General features: G+C 41.8%; 1 protein-coding gene across 1 annotated transcript in view; it reads left to right on the top strand.

Annotated features, from left to right (window-relative positions):
- The window catches only part of LOC118675623 (phospholipid scramblase 1-like), an 89,823-nt gene that overhangs the window by 47,125 nt on the left and 23,883 nt on the right, over positions 1 to 18,815 (top strand). The window lies entirely within an intron of this gene.

Genomic DNA, 18,815 nt, shown 5'->3' with positions numbered 1-18,815 from the left:
TCAGAAATATAGTGTAAGATGTGCTACCCAGTTATGCTTCTCTGTGTTCTCTCCTTTACCTTTGTATTAAATTTGATTGTTAGAAACCACAATATATCTGTATACTTACTACATGGAGCAATTTCATCACAGCAGTTTTCCAACAGATGGTCTAGCCTTAAGTCCAAATTATTTAGTAGCAAATATTTAAAAATCAGGAAATTTTATGAGCTAATCTTGACATGATTCTCTTGGAAAATCATAAAAATCTGTTAAACTGGGCTCACATTTTCACAGAAGGGGCAAAAATATCCTACAACTAACTGAGCATGGATGCTCTGCCACTTTCCCAACTTCCACAGGCTTTCCAATATTCCCTTCATTTTTTTATATTTCTTGGCTGACTTCCCCAGCTATGTGATTTTTCAATTCTTCTGTTAGACCCTGGTTATGTAAATATTAATTATTTCCTCCATGGATTTAACAGGCTCATGACAGAAATGGACAATTCTAAGAAGACACACACAATGTAAAGGCTCTTTTAAAAAAATGTATCTTTATTATCGGAAGTATCACAGATGTCCCCCTTTTTTCCCCACTGCCCCCTTCGCCCTGCACCCACCCACCAGGCCTTCACTGCACTTTTGTTTGTGTCCATGGGTTAGGCATACATGCATATAAATTCTCTGAGGAATCTCTTCCCATCCCCTATGTGGAATATGTATAATGTTTATGTTTGTGTGTGTGTAATATGCATGTGTAAGAACTTTATATAGATGTATGTAAAATAATCATTCCTTATGTAGGATATGGCATATGTATCAAAGATCCAGAGGAGTGGAAAGATAATTACTCATTTGGGGAACAATATTAATGGAAGTTTAGCTGTCATGTATTTATTTTGGAGAAATTGGTGAAACTAAAAAAAATGTGAAATTATTATAGTTAATGCTAAGGAATTTAGATTGCATCCAGCATGCATTTGCAATAGAATCCTTAGAGCATTTATTATATGTAATAAATTAACTTCTATGCATCTAGAATGATGCGAACTAGGTACCATCTTTCAGAGATTTGAGAAATGATCATTTGAGTCAATTTCTTTTTTTATATAAAACAAAATAGACTCTATTTTTTATGTTTTCTTTTTTAACTTTATTTTCTTATTGTTGACACTATTACAGATGTCCTCATTTTCCCCTCCTTTGCCCACCTCCACCCAGTCCCCTACCCTCTGGCCACCACCACACTGTTGTCTGTATTTATGGGTTATACATGCATGTTCTTTGGCTAAGCCATTCACCTTCTTTCAACCAGACCCCTCTCTATCCTACCCTTGACACTTAAATTAGGAATTTTGAGTATGAGGGACCACAATGGAATATGGACTACATCATGGTGTCAGTGGTTATGAAAACTTGGGGTAGAAAAGAGATAAAAGCCTGAACACAGCAGGGGTTGTTCCATAGGAAGAAATAACTCAGTGATATTTTATAAATATATTGAATGGACTGCCTCATAAATTTGATGTCAATTGAGAATGAAAAAACATCTGGAGATGAATCTATGTCTGAGAATTAAGAAGCTTAAATAATGTGTTTGGCAATGATAAGAATCTTGAAGGAGAAACAGTTGAGTTTCTCCTTCAAGCTACTGATTTTTATTTGAGTCAAGTTGAGTTTTAGGTATGTAAAGAAAAATATTGGAGTGTTTTCACATACACATAGTAGTTTAAGCCATGAGAAGATTATCCCAATGGTGTGGAGAAGACAATAGATTCTCATCTACATCCTGTAGAGATGATAAGGGAATCTGTCTCCTTCCAAGACTCTTGGCAAGGGAAAAACATGTACACATTAAACTGATATCCCAATCCAGGCCCCTTTATGAATTTGAAATCTGAATCCACACCATTATTATGGTATGTTTAGGAGTCTTAATACATAGAAATAGATCCTGAGTGGCAGGATCAAATGGGAAAGCACACTAGAAGGAGATTAATCACCAAAGAAACCTGCTATTCTTACAGAGGAGGGGGAATCTATCTTTACATTAACATATTTAAAAATTGCATAATTCCCTAGGAACCAAGAATAAACTGCATGCAATAGAATAGCTTGCAAGCATACAAAAACACTTAAACAGTAAAGAGACTAAACAAAAAAGGGAAGAATGATACCAATAATAAAGGACAGGAGTATTTGAAGATAAACCAAATAGAACCTCTGAAAATGAAAAATAGTCATTAATAAAACCTCATTGGAAAGATTGAGCTGCAAACTAGATACAGGTGAAGAGAACTGGATTATCCATATTTGGAAAATAAATAGGTGAGGAAAGCATTATAAATTTGAAGGGACAAAATAAAACTGAAGGGAGATAGAAGAAAAAACTACTCTTCCGTATGTCAAAGAGGAGCTACAGTGAAAGAGAATGCACTGAGATGCTATTCAAAGAGATAAATGACAGAAAGTTGCTAACTTGATACCATGCACCCTCAGATTCAAAAAGTACAAGGAGTTCTGTGTGTGAAAAAAAAAAACACACAAAAACCTGACACTCATATATAACTAAGGTAAACAGGAAACTTCAAATTATAAAAGAAAATATAAAATATGCAACTGTGGGGTTCCAAACAAGATGGTGGCATAAGTAAACATGGTACTTGAATCCTCCCACAATTATATCAAAATTATAACTAAACTAGAAGAAAACCATCATTCACAACAATTTGAAATCTAGCAGAATATAAGTCCTGCAACTAAAGATATAAAGAAGAAGCCACATTGAGGAGGAGCAGAGAATCTTTGCAACTGATAAGTTTGGGGACAAATCCCTCCCACTATGTATGAACAGCAATCAAGGCTCAACTACAACAAGAGGGTGTACACAGCCACACAGAGGGCACATCTGGAGTGCCAGACTGGGGTGATCAGGGAGGCTCTGCCACTGGACCCTGCAGAACACCTACTACATAAGGTGACTCTACCAACCCCAGGTAATATAGCCAGTACATAGAAGGAAACACAAGTAGTCAGGCAAAATGAGGAGACAAATAAATATGTCCCAAATGAAAAAGCATAACAAAATTCCAGAAAAAGAACTAATAATAGAGACAGCAGTTTATGAAATTCAGAGTTCAAAACACTGGTTATAAGGATGTTCAATGAATTTAGGGGAAGAATAGATGGACTCAATGAGAAGTTCAACAAAGATAGAAAACATGAAAAAGAAGCAGTCAGAAACGAAAAATGCACTGGCTGAGATGAAGAGTACATTACAGGAAATCAACAATAGAGTGGATTAAGCATAGGATCAAATTAGAGATTTGGAAGATAAGGAAACAGAAAACAGCCAATTAGAACATCAAAAATAAAAGGGAATCCACTAAATGAGGATAGTATATGGAGGCTTGGGACAACTTCAAGTGTACCAATGTTCAAATCATGGGAGTGCCAGAAGGAGAAGAGAAAGATCAAGGAATATAAAAAATGATGACAGAAAACTTTCCTAACTTGCTGAAGGAAATAGTCATACAAGTCTAGGAAGCACAGAGAGTCCCAAACAAGATGAACCCAAAGAGGCCTACACCAAGACACTAATTAAAATGCTAAAGGTTAAAGACAAAGAGAGTATCTTTAAAGCAGCAAGAGAAAAGCAGTGTTACCTACAAGGGAGCTTCCATAAGACTGTCAGCTGATTTCTCAACAGCAAGCAGTGGCAATAAATATTCAAAATGATTCAGAAGTTACTCTACCCAGCAAAGCTGTCATTTAGAATTGAAGGACAGATAAAGAGCTTCACAGAGAAGAAAAAGCTAAAGTAGCTGTAAGAAATAAGGCAAGCCCCCCCAATCCAGGGGTCCTGATAGAACACAAAACATACTCGGGAGCCAGGCAGCAAGGCAAATATCTTTACTTCTACGTAGAAGGGTGTGCACACATGGTATGAAAGCACGTGCATGAGCAGGTGGTCTGTTTGGCTTTATAGTCTCTGACATGCATGACCTGTCCCTTACTCTTGATTGGAGCTCAGGCGCACAGTCTTTCCTGATTGGCTAGTTCAAAGGGAGTGGTTGGCTTTTGCTGTTTCAAGATGGCGGCTTCCAGGGGTGCTGCAAGCCAGTGGCCAACATGGTGGCTGCCAAGTCATGCAGTCCAAAATGGTAGCTGTCTAAACTGTTCTTTGGCAGGGAAGATGATTTGTTTTTTTCTCACAACTCCCCCTTTCCTTTATTTAAACTCTTTTCTTCAAAATTGGCTGACATTCATTGACTTTCATGCTCTACAGTGTCTAGGAGAAGACTAATTTGCTGTTTGGTCAATGCGGTTTCAATTAACCCTTGGATAAGAACCCCCATCCCCATACATGGGATGATGTAACATCCCATCACTATAACTTCTAATCAAAGGGGTGAATGTGGACACCATTGCTCTAGTGCAGTGATGGCGAACCTATGACATGCATGTCAGAGGTGACACACGAACTCATTTTTTTGGTTGATTTTTCTTTGTTAAATGGCATTTAAATATATAAAATAAATATCAAAAATATAAATCTTTGTTTTACTATGGTTTCAAATATAAAAAAATTTCTATATGTGACATGGCACCAGAGTTAAGTTAGGGTTTTTCAAAATGCTGACACGCCAAGCTCAAAAGGTTCCCCATCACTGTTCTAGTGCATCAGAGAAAGGACCTTGATTCCAGGTTCCAGCTCACTCATCACTAAAGCTGTCAGTGCCTGTGGGGCCTCAGTGATGGTCCATCTGCTGTGTTGTCAGGGATGAATGTACAACACTGGCCCCCAACATTACACATATTTCTCCTTTTTCTGTCGAAATCAGATCCAAGGCCAACCTACTCTCCCAGGTCATCCTGCTGCTAACATCTGGCTGCTCAGCTATCCTTTTAACTGCATCTCAAGTATAGATAACGAGCCTTTGCTGGTTATAGTAAATATAATTAATCCAGCCACATTCTTGTTTACAGTGGGCCACCAGAACAGGGCAGACTCAAATCCTGCAGCAATCTGATTTCTAGCCTTAAACTCCTTTGGCACGCCTCCTGGAACCACAATGGAATCTGTGTATATGTGAGGATCAAAGCAACCCCCTGGACTCTCTCTCCTCTTCGTAGTCTGTCTGTCCATTGAAAAAGGTTTATGATATGCCAAAGTGAAAGCGATAGCCAATTGTATCAGAGCGCAAGTTCCACTCCAACTGCTGGGCAAGGCCACAAATCAGGGTCCCTCATGACACCACCAGACATCAGCACGGGGTATTGACATTGCAGCATGATTGCCTTCTGAGGATACTCGGCCATTTATGTATCCAGATAAATTTCTCATAAATCCCAAGCACTGTTTCCTCCTTTGAGAGGCAGAAGGTATAGTTTATGTCAGAGGACAGGGCTAGATGATTTGGAGGGGGAAGGTGGGTCCTTGCTCTTTACCTCTGTTGAATGAGAAGAATAGGGAAAGAGTCTTACAGGAAGCGTTTCCCCAGGTGGTTTCTTCCTGGTACAAGGCAAGCACACATTCCATCCCGTTACTGTCTGAGATCCATCTGAATGGAAATGGGACCACTTGGGCCTCTAGCCTTCTTGCTGAACCAGTGTAACAGCCACTTTTATTTAGAGAGTGTACAGAATATTTAGTCCATTCCACCCTGGCATTCGTTCCCTTATATCCTACTTCTCTTGCATGGTGGTGGCAGTGGCCTAGGGGATCTTCTCCTGTGATCTCTACCCCTAAATCTAGTTCTAGCCAATCTTTTGACCTAAAGGTTGAAATATCCAAGTCATTCAAGTTATCTATAATAAATAACTGGGTAAGCATGATCCAGGTTGTACACATTTCTCCAGCCCACATTGAAGCCTCTGTAATTTTCCAGATTCCTAAAGCAAATAGAGCCCTGTACATGATGGGTATTAAGAAAACTCACAGTTTTTAGTGTCAATTTCAAGGGGATATGTCCTATATGGCTGTTCAAGTTGAGGCGTGTCTGCCCTTAACCTCGGTGTGATGGGTCCAACCTTGCTCTGCATTCTGAACAGCAGTCTCTGTGGTAAACAACACATGTTGGGTCCTTCCCAGAAGGGTTTCAACTTGCTTCCCTTCCAAATCTTGATTAGAACAAATGTAGTCTTCCAGTCAATGGCGATGAACCGGAAACTCAAGGGGGCTTTGGGTCAGGAGGCCTTCTAACCTGAGAGAGATTAAAGTAGAAGTGATACCCAGTACATATTTCTTAAGAAATTGGTCCCTAGTTTCTATTGTAGGAAGATCTTGAGGCATTCCAGTGTCTATTAGAATCACCTACACCCAACTCCAGGTTAAAAAAAACAATAAGACTTTTCTTAAAATTCAAACCTTAGGAAGATTGTCAAACTTGATTTTACCAGATTAAATATTAAAGTGTATTAGACAGAAACAGAGGCTAGCAAACTTCAGTTCCCATGATTAAAATATGGTCTCTTATTTATTAAATACCTGTTTAATATAACATAATTATTTTATATAATAAAGAGGTAATATGTAAATTGACCACCACACCCTCGCACAAGATGGCCTCACCCATGTGGTCAAAAGATGGCCACCACAAGATGGCCAGCAGGGGAGGGCACTTGTGGGCAATCAGACCAGCAGGGGAGGGCAGTTAAGGGTGACCGGGTCAGCCAGGGAGGGCAGTTGGGGTGGAGGCCAGGCTTGTAGGAAAGGGCAGGTAGGGGTGACTAGGCCGGCAGGGGAGGGCAGTTAGGGGCAACCAGGTCAGCAGGGGAGGGCAGTTGGGGGCAATTGGGCCAGCAGGGGAGCAGTTAGGCATAAATCAGGCTGGCAGGCAGAAGCAGGTAGAGGCAATCAGGCAGGCAGGCAAGCGGTTGGGAGCCAGCAGTACCAGATTATGAGAGGGATGTCTGACTGCCGGTCAGACATCCCCTGAGGGGTCCCAGATTGGAGAGGGTGCAGGCTGGGCTGAGGGACAACCCCAGTGCACTAATTCTGTGCACTGGGCCTCTAGTTTTATTAGAAAAGAACTGACCAAAATAAAGCTTATTTTCTAACTTCATTTGTCCTTGGGTGTGGACAGCAAATGACACTAATTGGATTTCTCCCATCAGTCTCCCTGAGTACTTTGGCATAAGCTATTTACCCTCTGTTTAGGGAGGCAAAATACAAATCATTGACTCTTTAAGTGTCCTTGGTTTAGGGAAGATATTTTCTAGATGGCTCCAAATTGCTGTTTTACTATTTCAGCTTTCCTGTTCTGCTTGTACTGTTTATTTGCCTATATCATTTAATCAATTTCCTTTTAACATTTCTTTTTATAAGCTTCTTATAACTTCCACAGACATTCTTACAACTTTCAAAAACATGTTTACAACTTCCAGAAATAATCACCTCTATAAACCACTTTTTTTCCCTTTAAAATGCATAATCATGCCTCAGTCTTTCCATTACGTATTTCTACTCTAATAGTCTTTCTTTCTGTCATACCATCAGCAACTTGTACAGATCTTTTCTTTCTTTTTTTAATGTATTAGAATTCTTCACTCTTAGAAATCTTAATTTTTCAATGATTACCAAAAAGTAAACAGCCAACATTTCTTAGATTAACATTTATGACATACTTTAAATGCACTTTTACTTTCAAGAAAATATACCTTCAACAAAGTACAAGAGATCTTCTGTAATAAAAACTAAGAGCAGGCAAATTAAACTGTGTCTAGCAATTAATGTTTCATTTTTTAAAAAAATATTTAGATGTTTATCATTTAACCCCGCAATGCTCCAAAGCCTTTAAGTTAATTAAAATTTTTGGAAAATTATGTATAGGCATATGAAGCTAGAGAAAATGCAGGGAGAGGAGGGAGCAGGCTGTTCCTAGGCTCTAGCTGCTTGGATTTAAACTGCCAGATTTTTCCTTAGAGATAACATGTTAAGGTTACTGCTGTGGCTTCTGTTTCTGGCCCTCCAGGCCAGCCCTTCCCTAGGCCACTTGTTCTACAATCGTGAACATTATGTTAGTTTTCTGTTTTTGCCTTTCTTATTTTTATGAACATAGATTTTCTGAGCCTCTTTTAATGGCTTTTCTGCACTTCTTTAACTTTATCCTTCCAGTTCTTTAACTTTTCAGTTCTCTTGAGATGTCAGGTCAACTATTGATGACAAAATGTAATTTTTAATATTTCTTGGCCCAACAGGTCCTCAGGATCTGGCCCAGAGTACTTTCTCATTTGATCTTTTAGTCTTGGTAAAATTCAGAAGGTCCTTCTTCTTTGCCTTGCTGAATATTGAAGGCTTTACTTAGGTTCTGAGTCCAACTGGGGCTCCTGGGTTTGGAAATCTTACACTGCTGTAAGCACACCAGGGCCAGCCAGGTGCTCTCTTTCCCAGATAACCATAGCATTTCATTTCTGTCTGCCCTTGTTCTCTTTCAGGCTTTTTTTTTTTTTTTCTTTTACAGGCTGGCCACTTCCTCCAACAGAGAGCAATCAGTCTCTTCTTGAGTGACTAGACTTTTATTATTAACATATTTATAATTATTACTGAAAAGCTTTTTCACAAATTCTTTATTTTAGTTATGTTTATTTATTATATCTTAACAACTTTGAGATTTTAAAGCCAATCATTACCTAAAGCATTTTCTTGACCAATAACCATGATTTCCTTTTCTGTTCAAGGAAAGGACATGCTAATCTGGCTGGGAGTCGTATGCCCCCGAGCAAGAACTGCCCATTTTCATGGAAGCATTGATCTTGTTACCCAACCCAGCCTGCATAGCTTACTTCCTTATGCAATTTCAAGTATATTGTATTGGTCTAATTTAGTTCAAAAATATTTCTTTTTAGGGGGAGAGAGTAGATCTTTGTGTCACCTCAGGGCCCTTGAGATGTCACAAAGCTGCCTCTCAGTTAAATTCTCAAAATATTACATTCGGAAAATCTGTCAAATAAACCCAATTTAAATATTAAAACTTAAACCAGTTGTAACATTAAAGATTTGGTCTTGACCACAGAATTAATTATTTTCAATTTGGCTATGACATTTTTATATTTTAATAATGTCACAGATATGATATACTTTGAATGTCTCAGAGAAAATGCTGGAAGGACATGCCAACCTCCCGCCCATTTCCTTGTTGCAAGGGCGCAGGAGTGGCAAGCTGTGCCCATCCCATAGCCTCAGTTTCATTTCCGCCAGCCTGTGCAGGTTTGTGATGTCACAGGCAGGCGCTGAACCACCCAGTCCCCTGTAATACCAACACTGCCTGTTGGATGTTTAATGGACATGATGTAAGGCGGGGCTTTGCAAATTCCTCCACCCTGCCCCTTTCAGAGCACCTGCACAAATTTCACGAGTGTGCCTTTTATTCTGCAGCTTTTAAATTTAAAAGCCATTTTCAAAGCTGCCTTAGAATATTAAAATCTTAACCCAGCACAGCAAAATGACCTTTGGTTCTGAGTGGCACAAAGCCTACAGGGAGGGTTCCCTATATTCATAAACCAGGGGAAAGCAAAGTCCCTAAAAGATCGAAAGTCAACATTACATTACAGACATACAGACAGAAATCTCACTAGCTAAAAGTTTCTGGCTGGCCAACACCCTGCCAGGGAGAGCAGGATGAATCCCCAAAAATAAGGATTCTTGGCAGCTGCTGGGGTATCCTGCAATCTCTGTCACGTGTTCAGCCTCACCACGCATAACTGGGCTTCCCAAAAGCAGGAATTTCCCCATCTTTAAACAGACTAAAGAAACAACTAAAAGACATAAAACATCAACAAATACTCTCATACAGGCATGCGCCACACTGAAAGTTTACACTGCAGAGCAATGTCTTTTGTCCCTGGTTTGGGGCACTGCCTCTCCCCAGAATCTCAGCATTCTCCCAATGGACTATTTTGGGGAATGTATTCCCTAGGCCTAGAATTTCTGATTCCCATCCTCAGCAGGTTGCTTGTGACTATGTACTCAACCCCCCATATTGGAGGTTTCTCGTATTCCCTGAGATCTGCTTCATCCTTCTCTGGCCACTTCCCTCGCAGGAGAATGGAACCACAGATCAGAACTCCACACTCACTTTATGTCCAAGACACATCCCAGTCACATATGACCGACCTCCGAGGATACCCAATCACCAACGTATTACTCAGTCGAATTTCCCACCTTGGCTCATGCTTACCTGATTGCCACAGGTCTTGCTTGGGCCCTGCATGTGTTGCTGGCTGACTCTTGATCCTGAAATCATAGGTGGCCCGGGGTGGATGGATGTCCCTCCCTCTGAGGCTGCTGCAACTTGGTAGTGGGGTGCACCTCCTCAGGAAAGGGGTCCAATTTCCCTGTGATGACAAATGGTATCCCGGATGAGACCCCAGATTGTAAGAAATAAGGTGAGCCCCCCAGTTCAGGGGTCCTGGTAGAACACAAAACATACTCGGGAGCCAGGCAGAGAGGCAAATATCTTTACTTCTACATAGACCTGTACTTTACTCTTGATTGGAGCTCAGGCACACCGTCTTTCCCAATTGGCTAATTCAAAGGGAGGGGTTGGCCTTTGCTGTTTCAAGATGGTGGCCCCCAGGGGAGCTGCAAGCCATGAGGCCAACATGGCAGCTGCCAAGTCATACAGTCCAAAATGTCAGCTGTCTAAACTGTTCTTTGACAGAAAAGATGATTTGCTTATTTTCACATAGTTCATTACCATAAAAACAGTATTACAAGAAATGTTAAAGGATCTTCTTTAAAAAGAAGAAAGATTAAAAATATAATAATAAAATAACAATAAATACATACCTATCAATAATTACTTTAAGCACAAACGGATTAAATGCTCCAATGAGAAGACATACCGTGGCTGAATGGATAACAAAACAAGGCCCTTACATATTCTGTCTACAAGAGGCTTTCTTCAGATCAAAAGACACACACACTGAAAGTAAAAGGATGAAAAAAGGTATTTCATAAAAATGGAAATAAACAAACAAAAGCTGGGGTAGCAATAGTTACACCAGACAAAATAGACCTAAAAAATAAAAATAAAATAAATGGACAAAGAGAATAGAAACAGACTCATAGATACAGAGAATATTTTGATAGTTCCCAGAAGGGTGTTGGAAGTATGGGTGAAAAAGGTGAAAGGATTAAGAAGTACAAGTTGAAAGTTACAAAATGTCATGAAGATGTAAAGTACAGCATAGGGAGAGTATAGTCAGTAATCTACACTAATAAAAGATAAACATGCAAATTGACCGTGCCTTCGCTGTACCTTAAGCCACGCCCACCAGCCAATCGGGGTGACTGTATGCAAATTAATCCAACCAAGATGGGGGCCGGCAGCCACAGAGGTGGAGTGAGCAGGAGGCTTGGTTGCCCCAGCGATGGAAGAAGCCATGGTTCCTGGCCGGCTGCTGCCTCCTCTCAAGGCAACAAAGTTTCAATTATAGAAGGTAAATAAACCTCAGATACCTGCTTCCAGTCACCATGGCCACGGAGTTGGAGCGAATAAAAAAAAAGGAAAGGCTGGGAGCTTCAGTCGCTGGGGGCTTGGTCAGTCTGAAAACAGCCATCAGCCCCTCACCCAGACTGGCCAGGCACCCAAGTGGGGAACCTCACCTGGAAGGGGGTTTGGACAGACTGAAAACGGCCCTCAGCCCCTCAACCAGGCTGGCCAGGCACCCCAGTGGGACCCCCACCCTAATCCGGGACACCCTTCAGGGCAAACCAGTTGGCCCCCACCTGTGCACCAGGCCTCTATTCTATATAATAAAAGGGTAATATGCAAATTGACCCTAACTGTAGAATGACTGGGAATGACTGGTCACTATGACACACACTGACCAGCAGGGGGCAGATGCTCAATGCAGGAGCTGCCCCCTGGTGGTCAGTGTGCTCCCACAGGGGGAGCTCTGCTCAGCCACAAACCAGGCTGATGGCTGCCAGTACAGCGGTGGTGTTGGGAGCCTCTCCTGCCTCCTCAGCAGCGCTAAGGATGTCCGACTGCAGCTTAGGTCTGCTCTCTGCTGGCAAGTGGACATCACCCAATGGCTTCCAGGCTGCCAGAGGAATGTCTGACTGCCAGCTTGGGCCTGATCCCCCAGGGAACAGGCCTACACCAGCAGGTGGACATCCTCTGAGGGGTCTCAGACTACAAGAGGGCATAGGCCAGGCTGAGGGACCTTCCCGAGTGCACAAATTTTTGTGCACCGGGCCTCAAGTATTCTGATAGCTATGTATGTTGTCAGATGGTACTAGATTTAATGGGGTGATCACTTAGTAAGTTAAATAATGTCTAATCACTGGCTCATACACCTGAAACTAATAGAATATTGTATGTCAACTATAATTAAAAGAAATTATTTAAAAAGAAATTAATAAAAAGGAATAAGCCCTAGCTGGCTTGACTCAGCGGATAGAGTGTCAGCCTGCAGACTACAAGGTCCCAGGTGTGATTCTAGTCAAGGGCACATACCCTGGTTGTGGGTTCAGTCCCCAGTGGGGAACATGCAGGAAGCAGCCAATCAATGATTCTCTCTCATCATTGATGTTTCTATCTCTCCCTTTCTCTTCCTCTCTGAAATCAATAAAAATATATATTTTAAAAATATGAATAATACTAGCCAATGTAGACAGCAGCTCTAGTCACAATAGCCAAAAAGTAGAAACAATCCAAATGTCCATCAACAAATGAATAAACAAAATGTAATCCTATCTAATAAAAGAGAAATGGTAATTAGCCGTACATCCGCTACTCTTCCCATTCGCTAAGCAGGGTGATATGCAAATTAACTGCCAACCAAGATGGCGGCCGGCAACCAGGCGGGTTGAAGCTAACATGAGGCTTGCTTGCTTCAGTGATGGAAGACTCCAACGTTCCCTCCTGCTGCTGCCAGGCTCTGAGCTTGCAGTTTGAAACATTGTTACAAATATAGAAGCTAAACAAAACCCCAGAAACCTGCTTTCAGCCAGCCAGGATCTCAGAGCTGGAGTTGAAAAAGTGTTTCGTTTATAGAACCCAAACAAAGCAGATACCTGCTTTAAGCAGCAGAGGCCTAAGAGCTGGAGCCAAGTCTCAGAGCTAAAGCTGTCCCAGAATAAAAAAAGAAAAAAGAAAAAAAGGAGCGGTTGGGAGCTTCAGTCAGCCACCAGCCTGATAACAGCCCTAAGCCCCTCACTGAGACTGGCCAGGCACCCCAGTGGGGACCCCCACCCTGAAGGGTGTGTGACCAGCTGCAAACAGCCATCATCCCCTCATCCAGGCTGGCCAGGCACCCCAGTGGGGACCCCCACCCTGATCCAGGACACCCTTCAGGGCAAACCAGCCGGCCCCACCCATGCACCAGGCCTCTATCCTACATAGTAAAAGGGTAATATGCCTCCCAGCACCGGGATCAGAGGAGCCGCGAGGCCTCCCAGCATCGGGATCAGCGTGACAGGGGGCAGCGCCCAAACCCCCTGATCGCCCTGTGGCTCTGTGTGTGACAGGGGCCTGGGCCACAACCTCCCTATCTGCCCTGATCTGTTCATAACAGGGGAAGGCATCCCAACCTCCTGATCAGCCTTGCTCTGTGCATGACAGGGGGGAGCTCCCCAACACCCTGATGGGCCCTGCTCTGTGTGTGACAGGGTATGGAGCCCCAACCCCTCTGATGGGCACTGCTCTGTGCGTGACAGGGGGCAGCGCCCCAACCCCCTGATTGGCCCTGCTCTGTGCGTGACAGGGGGTGGCGCCGCAACCTCCCCATCAACCCTGCCTTGAGTGTGACGGGGGGGGTGTCCCAACCCCCCAATCGGCCCTACCCTGAGCGTGACTGAGGCTGACATCGCAACCTCCCGATCCACCCTGCTCTGTGCATGACAGGGGGCAGCGCCCCAACTCCCGAATTGGCCCTGCTCTGAGCCCGACCAGGGGCTGCACCTAGGAATTGGGCCTGCCCTCTGCCACCCGGGAGCAGGCCTAAGCCAGCAGGTAGTTATCTCCCGAGGGGTCCCAGACAGCAAGAGGGCACAGACCTGGCTGAAGGACCCCCCCTCCCCCCAGAGTGCACAAATTTTTGTGCACCGGGCCTCTAGTCTTATATAATAAAAGGTTAATATGCAAATTATCTCCATGAGCAGGAGTTCGACTGACCGTTAGTTAGATGTGCGCTGACCACCAGGGGGTGGCGCATAACATGGCAGGCATCAGCTACATGGCACTGGCAGCAGGTGGAAATGGTGATGCTGCCGGCCCCATGGGCCCCAAGGAGAGTGCAACCATGATGTGATGGTGGAGCAGGTGAGTGGGCCGTGCCAAACCAAGGCAGATGTGAACAAGGGCCCCAATCACCCGCCAGTCTCCCTGAAGACGGCGGTAGTAGTGGGGGTCAGGGCTGGAAAGCAGGTGGTGTCAGGCCAAGATGGATGCGAGCAGGGACCCTGATCACCTGCCGGTTGCCCCAGAGAACAGCCCTAATCACTGGCTAAGGCTAGGGACCTTACCTGTGCATGAATTTGTGCACCAGGTCTCTAGTGTATAAATAAAATAAAATATGCAAGTGTAAAGGGGAAATCTTATCTCTAGGGATTTGTGGCATTTTACTATAGGTTTACTAATTGTTTTTCTTCTTTTTGTATTGTCTATTAATATCCATTTATCTGTTGCATTGTTTACATTTTTCTTCTCAATTTATAAAAATTAATTTGTTTATTGTAGACAATCCTGCATCTATCCTCTGATTTACATTTTAAACAAATCTAACCGTTGTTTTTAAACTTGATTTGTTGATGATAGCCATTCTGACAGGCGTGAGATGGTACCCCATTGTTGTTTTGATTTGCATCTCTTGGATGATTAGTGACTTTGAGCATGTTTTCATATGTCTCTTGGCCTTCTGTATGCCTTGCTTCCAAAAGGGCCTATTAGGTCCTTTGACCATTTTTTGATTGGATTGTTTATGTTTTTGTGGGGTTTTTTGTTAAGTTGTATGATTTCCCTATACATTTTGTAGAATAAACCCTTATCGGAAATAACATTGGCAAATATATTCTCCCATGCAGTGGGCTTTCTTGTTGTTTTGTTGATGGTTTCTTTTGCTGTATGGAAGCTTTTTATTTTGATATAGTCCCATTTGTTTATTTTCTCCTTAGTTTCCATTGCCCTAGGACCTGTATTGGTAAAGATATTGCTATGACAAATGTCTGCTAATTTGCTGCCTATGGATTCTTCTAGGATTTTTTATGGTTTCCTGTCTTATGTTTAGGTCCTTTATGCATTTTGAGATTTTTTTTGTGTATGGTGTGAGTTGGTGCTCTAGTTTCCTTTTTTTTTTTTTTTGCATGTATCTGACCAGGTTTCCAAACACCATTTATTGAAGAGACTCTCTTGACTCCATTGTATTTTCTTGCCTCCTTTGCCAAATATTAATTGAGCATAATGACTTAGGTTGATCTCTGGATTCTCTGTTCTATTCCATTGGTCTATATGTCTGTTCTTGTGTCAGTACCAGGCAGATTTGAGAACAGTGGCTTTGTAGTATAGATTGATATCTGCTATTGTGATCCCTCCAACTTTGTTCTTCTTTCTCAATATTGCTTCAGCTTTGTGTATATTGTACCAGCATTGCATTCCTGGAATAAATACCACTTGGGCATGGTGTATGATCTTTCTTATGTAATGCTGGATCTGTTATGCTAGAATTTTGTTGAGGTTTTTAGCATCTATGTTCATGAGAGATATTGGCCTGTAATTCTCATTCTTTGTAATGTCTTTATCTGGTTTTGGAAAGAGCTTGGAAGTGTGCCTTCCTCTTGAATGCTTTGGAATAGTCTGAGAAGAATAAGTTTTAGTTCTTCTTTGAATGTTCGGTAAAACTCCTGTGAAGCTGTCTGGCCTCAGGCTTTTGTTTGCTGGAAGGTTTTTGATGACTGCTTCAATTTCCTCCTTAGTTACCATCCTGTTGAGATATTTTATTCTTCTTGATTGAGTTTTGGAAACTTGTATTTTTCTAGGAATATGTCCATATTCTCTCTAGGTTTTCCAGTTTGTTGGAATAGAGTTTTTCATAGTATTTTTTACAACCTTTTGTATTTCTGTGGGATCTGTTCTTATTTTGCCTCTTTCATTTCTGATTTTGTTTATGTGGGTTCTGTCTTTCAGGTTCTTGGTGAGCCTTGCTAGAGGTTCATCAATCTTGTGTATCCTGTAAAAAAAAAAAAACAAAAAAAAAACAAAAACAAAAACAAAAAAAAACCCAAAAAAACAGCTCTTGGTTTCACTGATCTTTTGTATTTTTTTGTCTTTATACCATTTGTTTCTTCTCTGATCTTTATTATCTCCTTCCTTCTGCTCACTCTGGGCTTTTCTTGTTGCTCTCTTTCTAATTCTTTAAGTTGTAGAGTTAGATAATTTATTACCAGTTTTGTTTCTTGAGGTAGGCCTGTAATGCTATGAAATTCCCTCTCAAGTTTGCTTTTACTGTGTCCCATAGGTTTTGGATTGTTGTGTTTTCATTGTCATTCGCTTCCAGGTTGTTTTTAATTTCTTCTTTGATTTGTTTGGTAACCCAATCATTGTTTAATAGCATGCTATTCAGCATCCAAGTGTTTGAATTTTTATTGTTTTTATTGTAGTTGATTTCTAATTTTATGCCATTGTGATCCGAGAAGATGCTTGATATGATTTCATCTTCTTGAATTTGGAGAGACATTGCCTGTGACCCAATATGTGGTCTATCTTTGAAAATGTCCCATGTGCACTTTAGAAGAATGTATATTCTGTAGCTTTGGGTTGAAATGTTCTGAAGATGTCAATTAGGTTCATCTGATCTAGTGAGTTGTTTAGGACTGCTGTTTCTTTGCTGATTTTTTGTCTAGAGTATTATCCGGTGATGTCAGTGGGGTATTAAATTCCCCTGATAAGGTTGTATTGCTGTTGATCTCTTCCTTGATATTGTCCATAACTTTTTTTATGTATTTGGGTGTTCCTGCATTGGTTGCATATATGATTACCAGAGTTATATCCTATTGTTGTATTGATCCCTTTAGTATTATGAAGTGGTCTTCCTTATCTCTTGTTATGGCTTTCACTCTGAGTTCTATTTTTTTCAGATACAAGTATTGCTACCCCAGCTTTTTTTTCATTTCCATTTGCCTAAAAGATATTTTCCCATCCCTTCACTTTCATTCTGTGTGAGTCTCTTGTTGTGAGGTGGGTCTCTTATAGACAGCAGATATATGAATCATGTTTTCTTATCCATTCAGCCACTCAATGTCTTTTGACTGGAGTATATAGGTCATTTTCATTTAAAATTATTATTGATAGGTACTTGTTTGTAGCCATTTTTATTTTTTAAGCCTATCTTCCTTCTTCTCTTTGTTTCCCTTCTTTTTTTCAACAGTCTCTCTAGAATTTCTTGCATTGCTGGCTTGGTAGTGATAAACTCCATTAGCCTTTTTTTCTCTGTGAAGCTCCTGATTTTCCCTTCATTTTTGAATGATTGCCTTTCTGGATAGAATATTCTTGGAATCAGTCCCTTGCTTTGCATCACTATGTTTAGTTCTTTCCATTCCTTTCTGGCCTGATATTTTTCTGTTGAGAAATAATTTGATAAACTAATGGGAGATCCCTTGTAGGTAACTTTCTGTTTCTCTATTGTAGCCTTGAAGATTCTCTCTTTATTGATAATGTTTGCCCATGTAATTACAACATTTCCTGGTGTAGATATTTTTTGTTTCATCTCGTTTGGGACTCTCTGTGCTTGTGTGACTTTCTTCTTCCCCAAATCAGGGAAGTTTTCTGACATTATTTCTTCAAATAGGTTTTCTAAATCTCGTTCCTCTTCCTGTCATTCTGGAATCCCTATTATATGTATATTGCTTCATTTCATGTTGTCCCAAAACTTCCTTAGGCTCTCCTCCTGTCTTTTGATTTTTTTCTCCTATTTCAGATTGTGTGTGTTTTGCTTTCCTGTCTTCTAATTCGCTAATTCTGTCCTCTGCTTCTCCTAGTCTACTGTTGAAAGCTTCCATATTGTTTTTTTTTTTATTGCTTCTATATAATTCTTTATTTGTTCCTGATTCTTACAGAGGTTGTTTATTTTCTCATCCATCTGGTTTATGAACTGTATGGTCCTTAGTATGAATTCTTTTTTTCTGACATATCACATGCCTCTATTTCATATTGTTCTTTTTCTGGTGATTTCTCCCTTTTCTTTCCTTTGGGGGTTGCACTGTCTCCCCATTTTCACTCTCACCAAAAGATCTAGGTGTTGAGTAGCACAGGGTGTGTGGCTGCAGTAGTGGGCTTGGTGGTAGGTTGTGCAGTCATGTGTGGCAACTGCTCCTCAGGTGGTCACAAGCAGCATCTGCTCTTTGGGCAATCTCAGGTGGCATCCGCTCCTCAGGTGGTTGTGGGGTGGCCATTCCTCGTGCAGTTGCAGGGCAGCTGCTCCTCTCTTGTGTGTGGGTCATGGCCTCTCCTCAGAGGGTTACTGGCAGCTGCCTATCATCGTGTGGTTGAGGGGTGGCCAATCTGCATGGTCACAGGGTGGTCACTCATCATATGGTCACAGGCAGCAGCCACTCATCACGTGTCATGGGTGGCAGCAGCTCCACATGTGGTCATGGCCAGCAGCTGCTCCTTGAGTGGTCGTGAGTGATGGCTGCTCCTTGTGAGATTGTGGGGCTGCTGCCCCTCATGTGGTTTTGGGCAGCTGCTCCTCAGGTGGTCACAGGGTGGGTGCTACTTGGGTGGGGGGTGCGGGGCACTGCTCCTTATGCGGTCATGGGCGGCAGCTGCTCACTTGGCTGCTGGAGTGGTCATGGTGCCTGGGGCTGCTGCATAAGGCTCGGTTGTTCAC

This window comes from Myotis myotis, unplaced genomic scaffold (genome assembly GCF_014108235.1).
Source record: "Myotis myotis isolate mMyoMyo1 unplaced genomic scaffold, mMyoMyo1.p scaffold_m19_p_2, whole genome shotgun sequence".
NCBI lineage: Eukaryota > Metazoa > Chordata > Mammalia > Chiroptera > Vespertilionidae > Myotis > Myotis myotis.
This window is presented reverse-complemented; position numbering and strand designations above follow the sequence as displayed.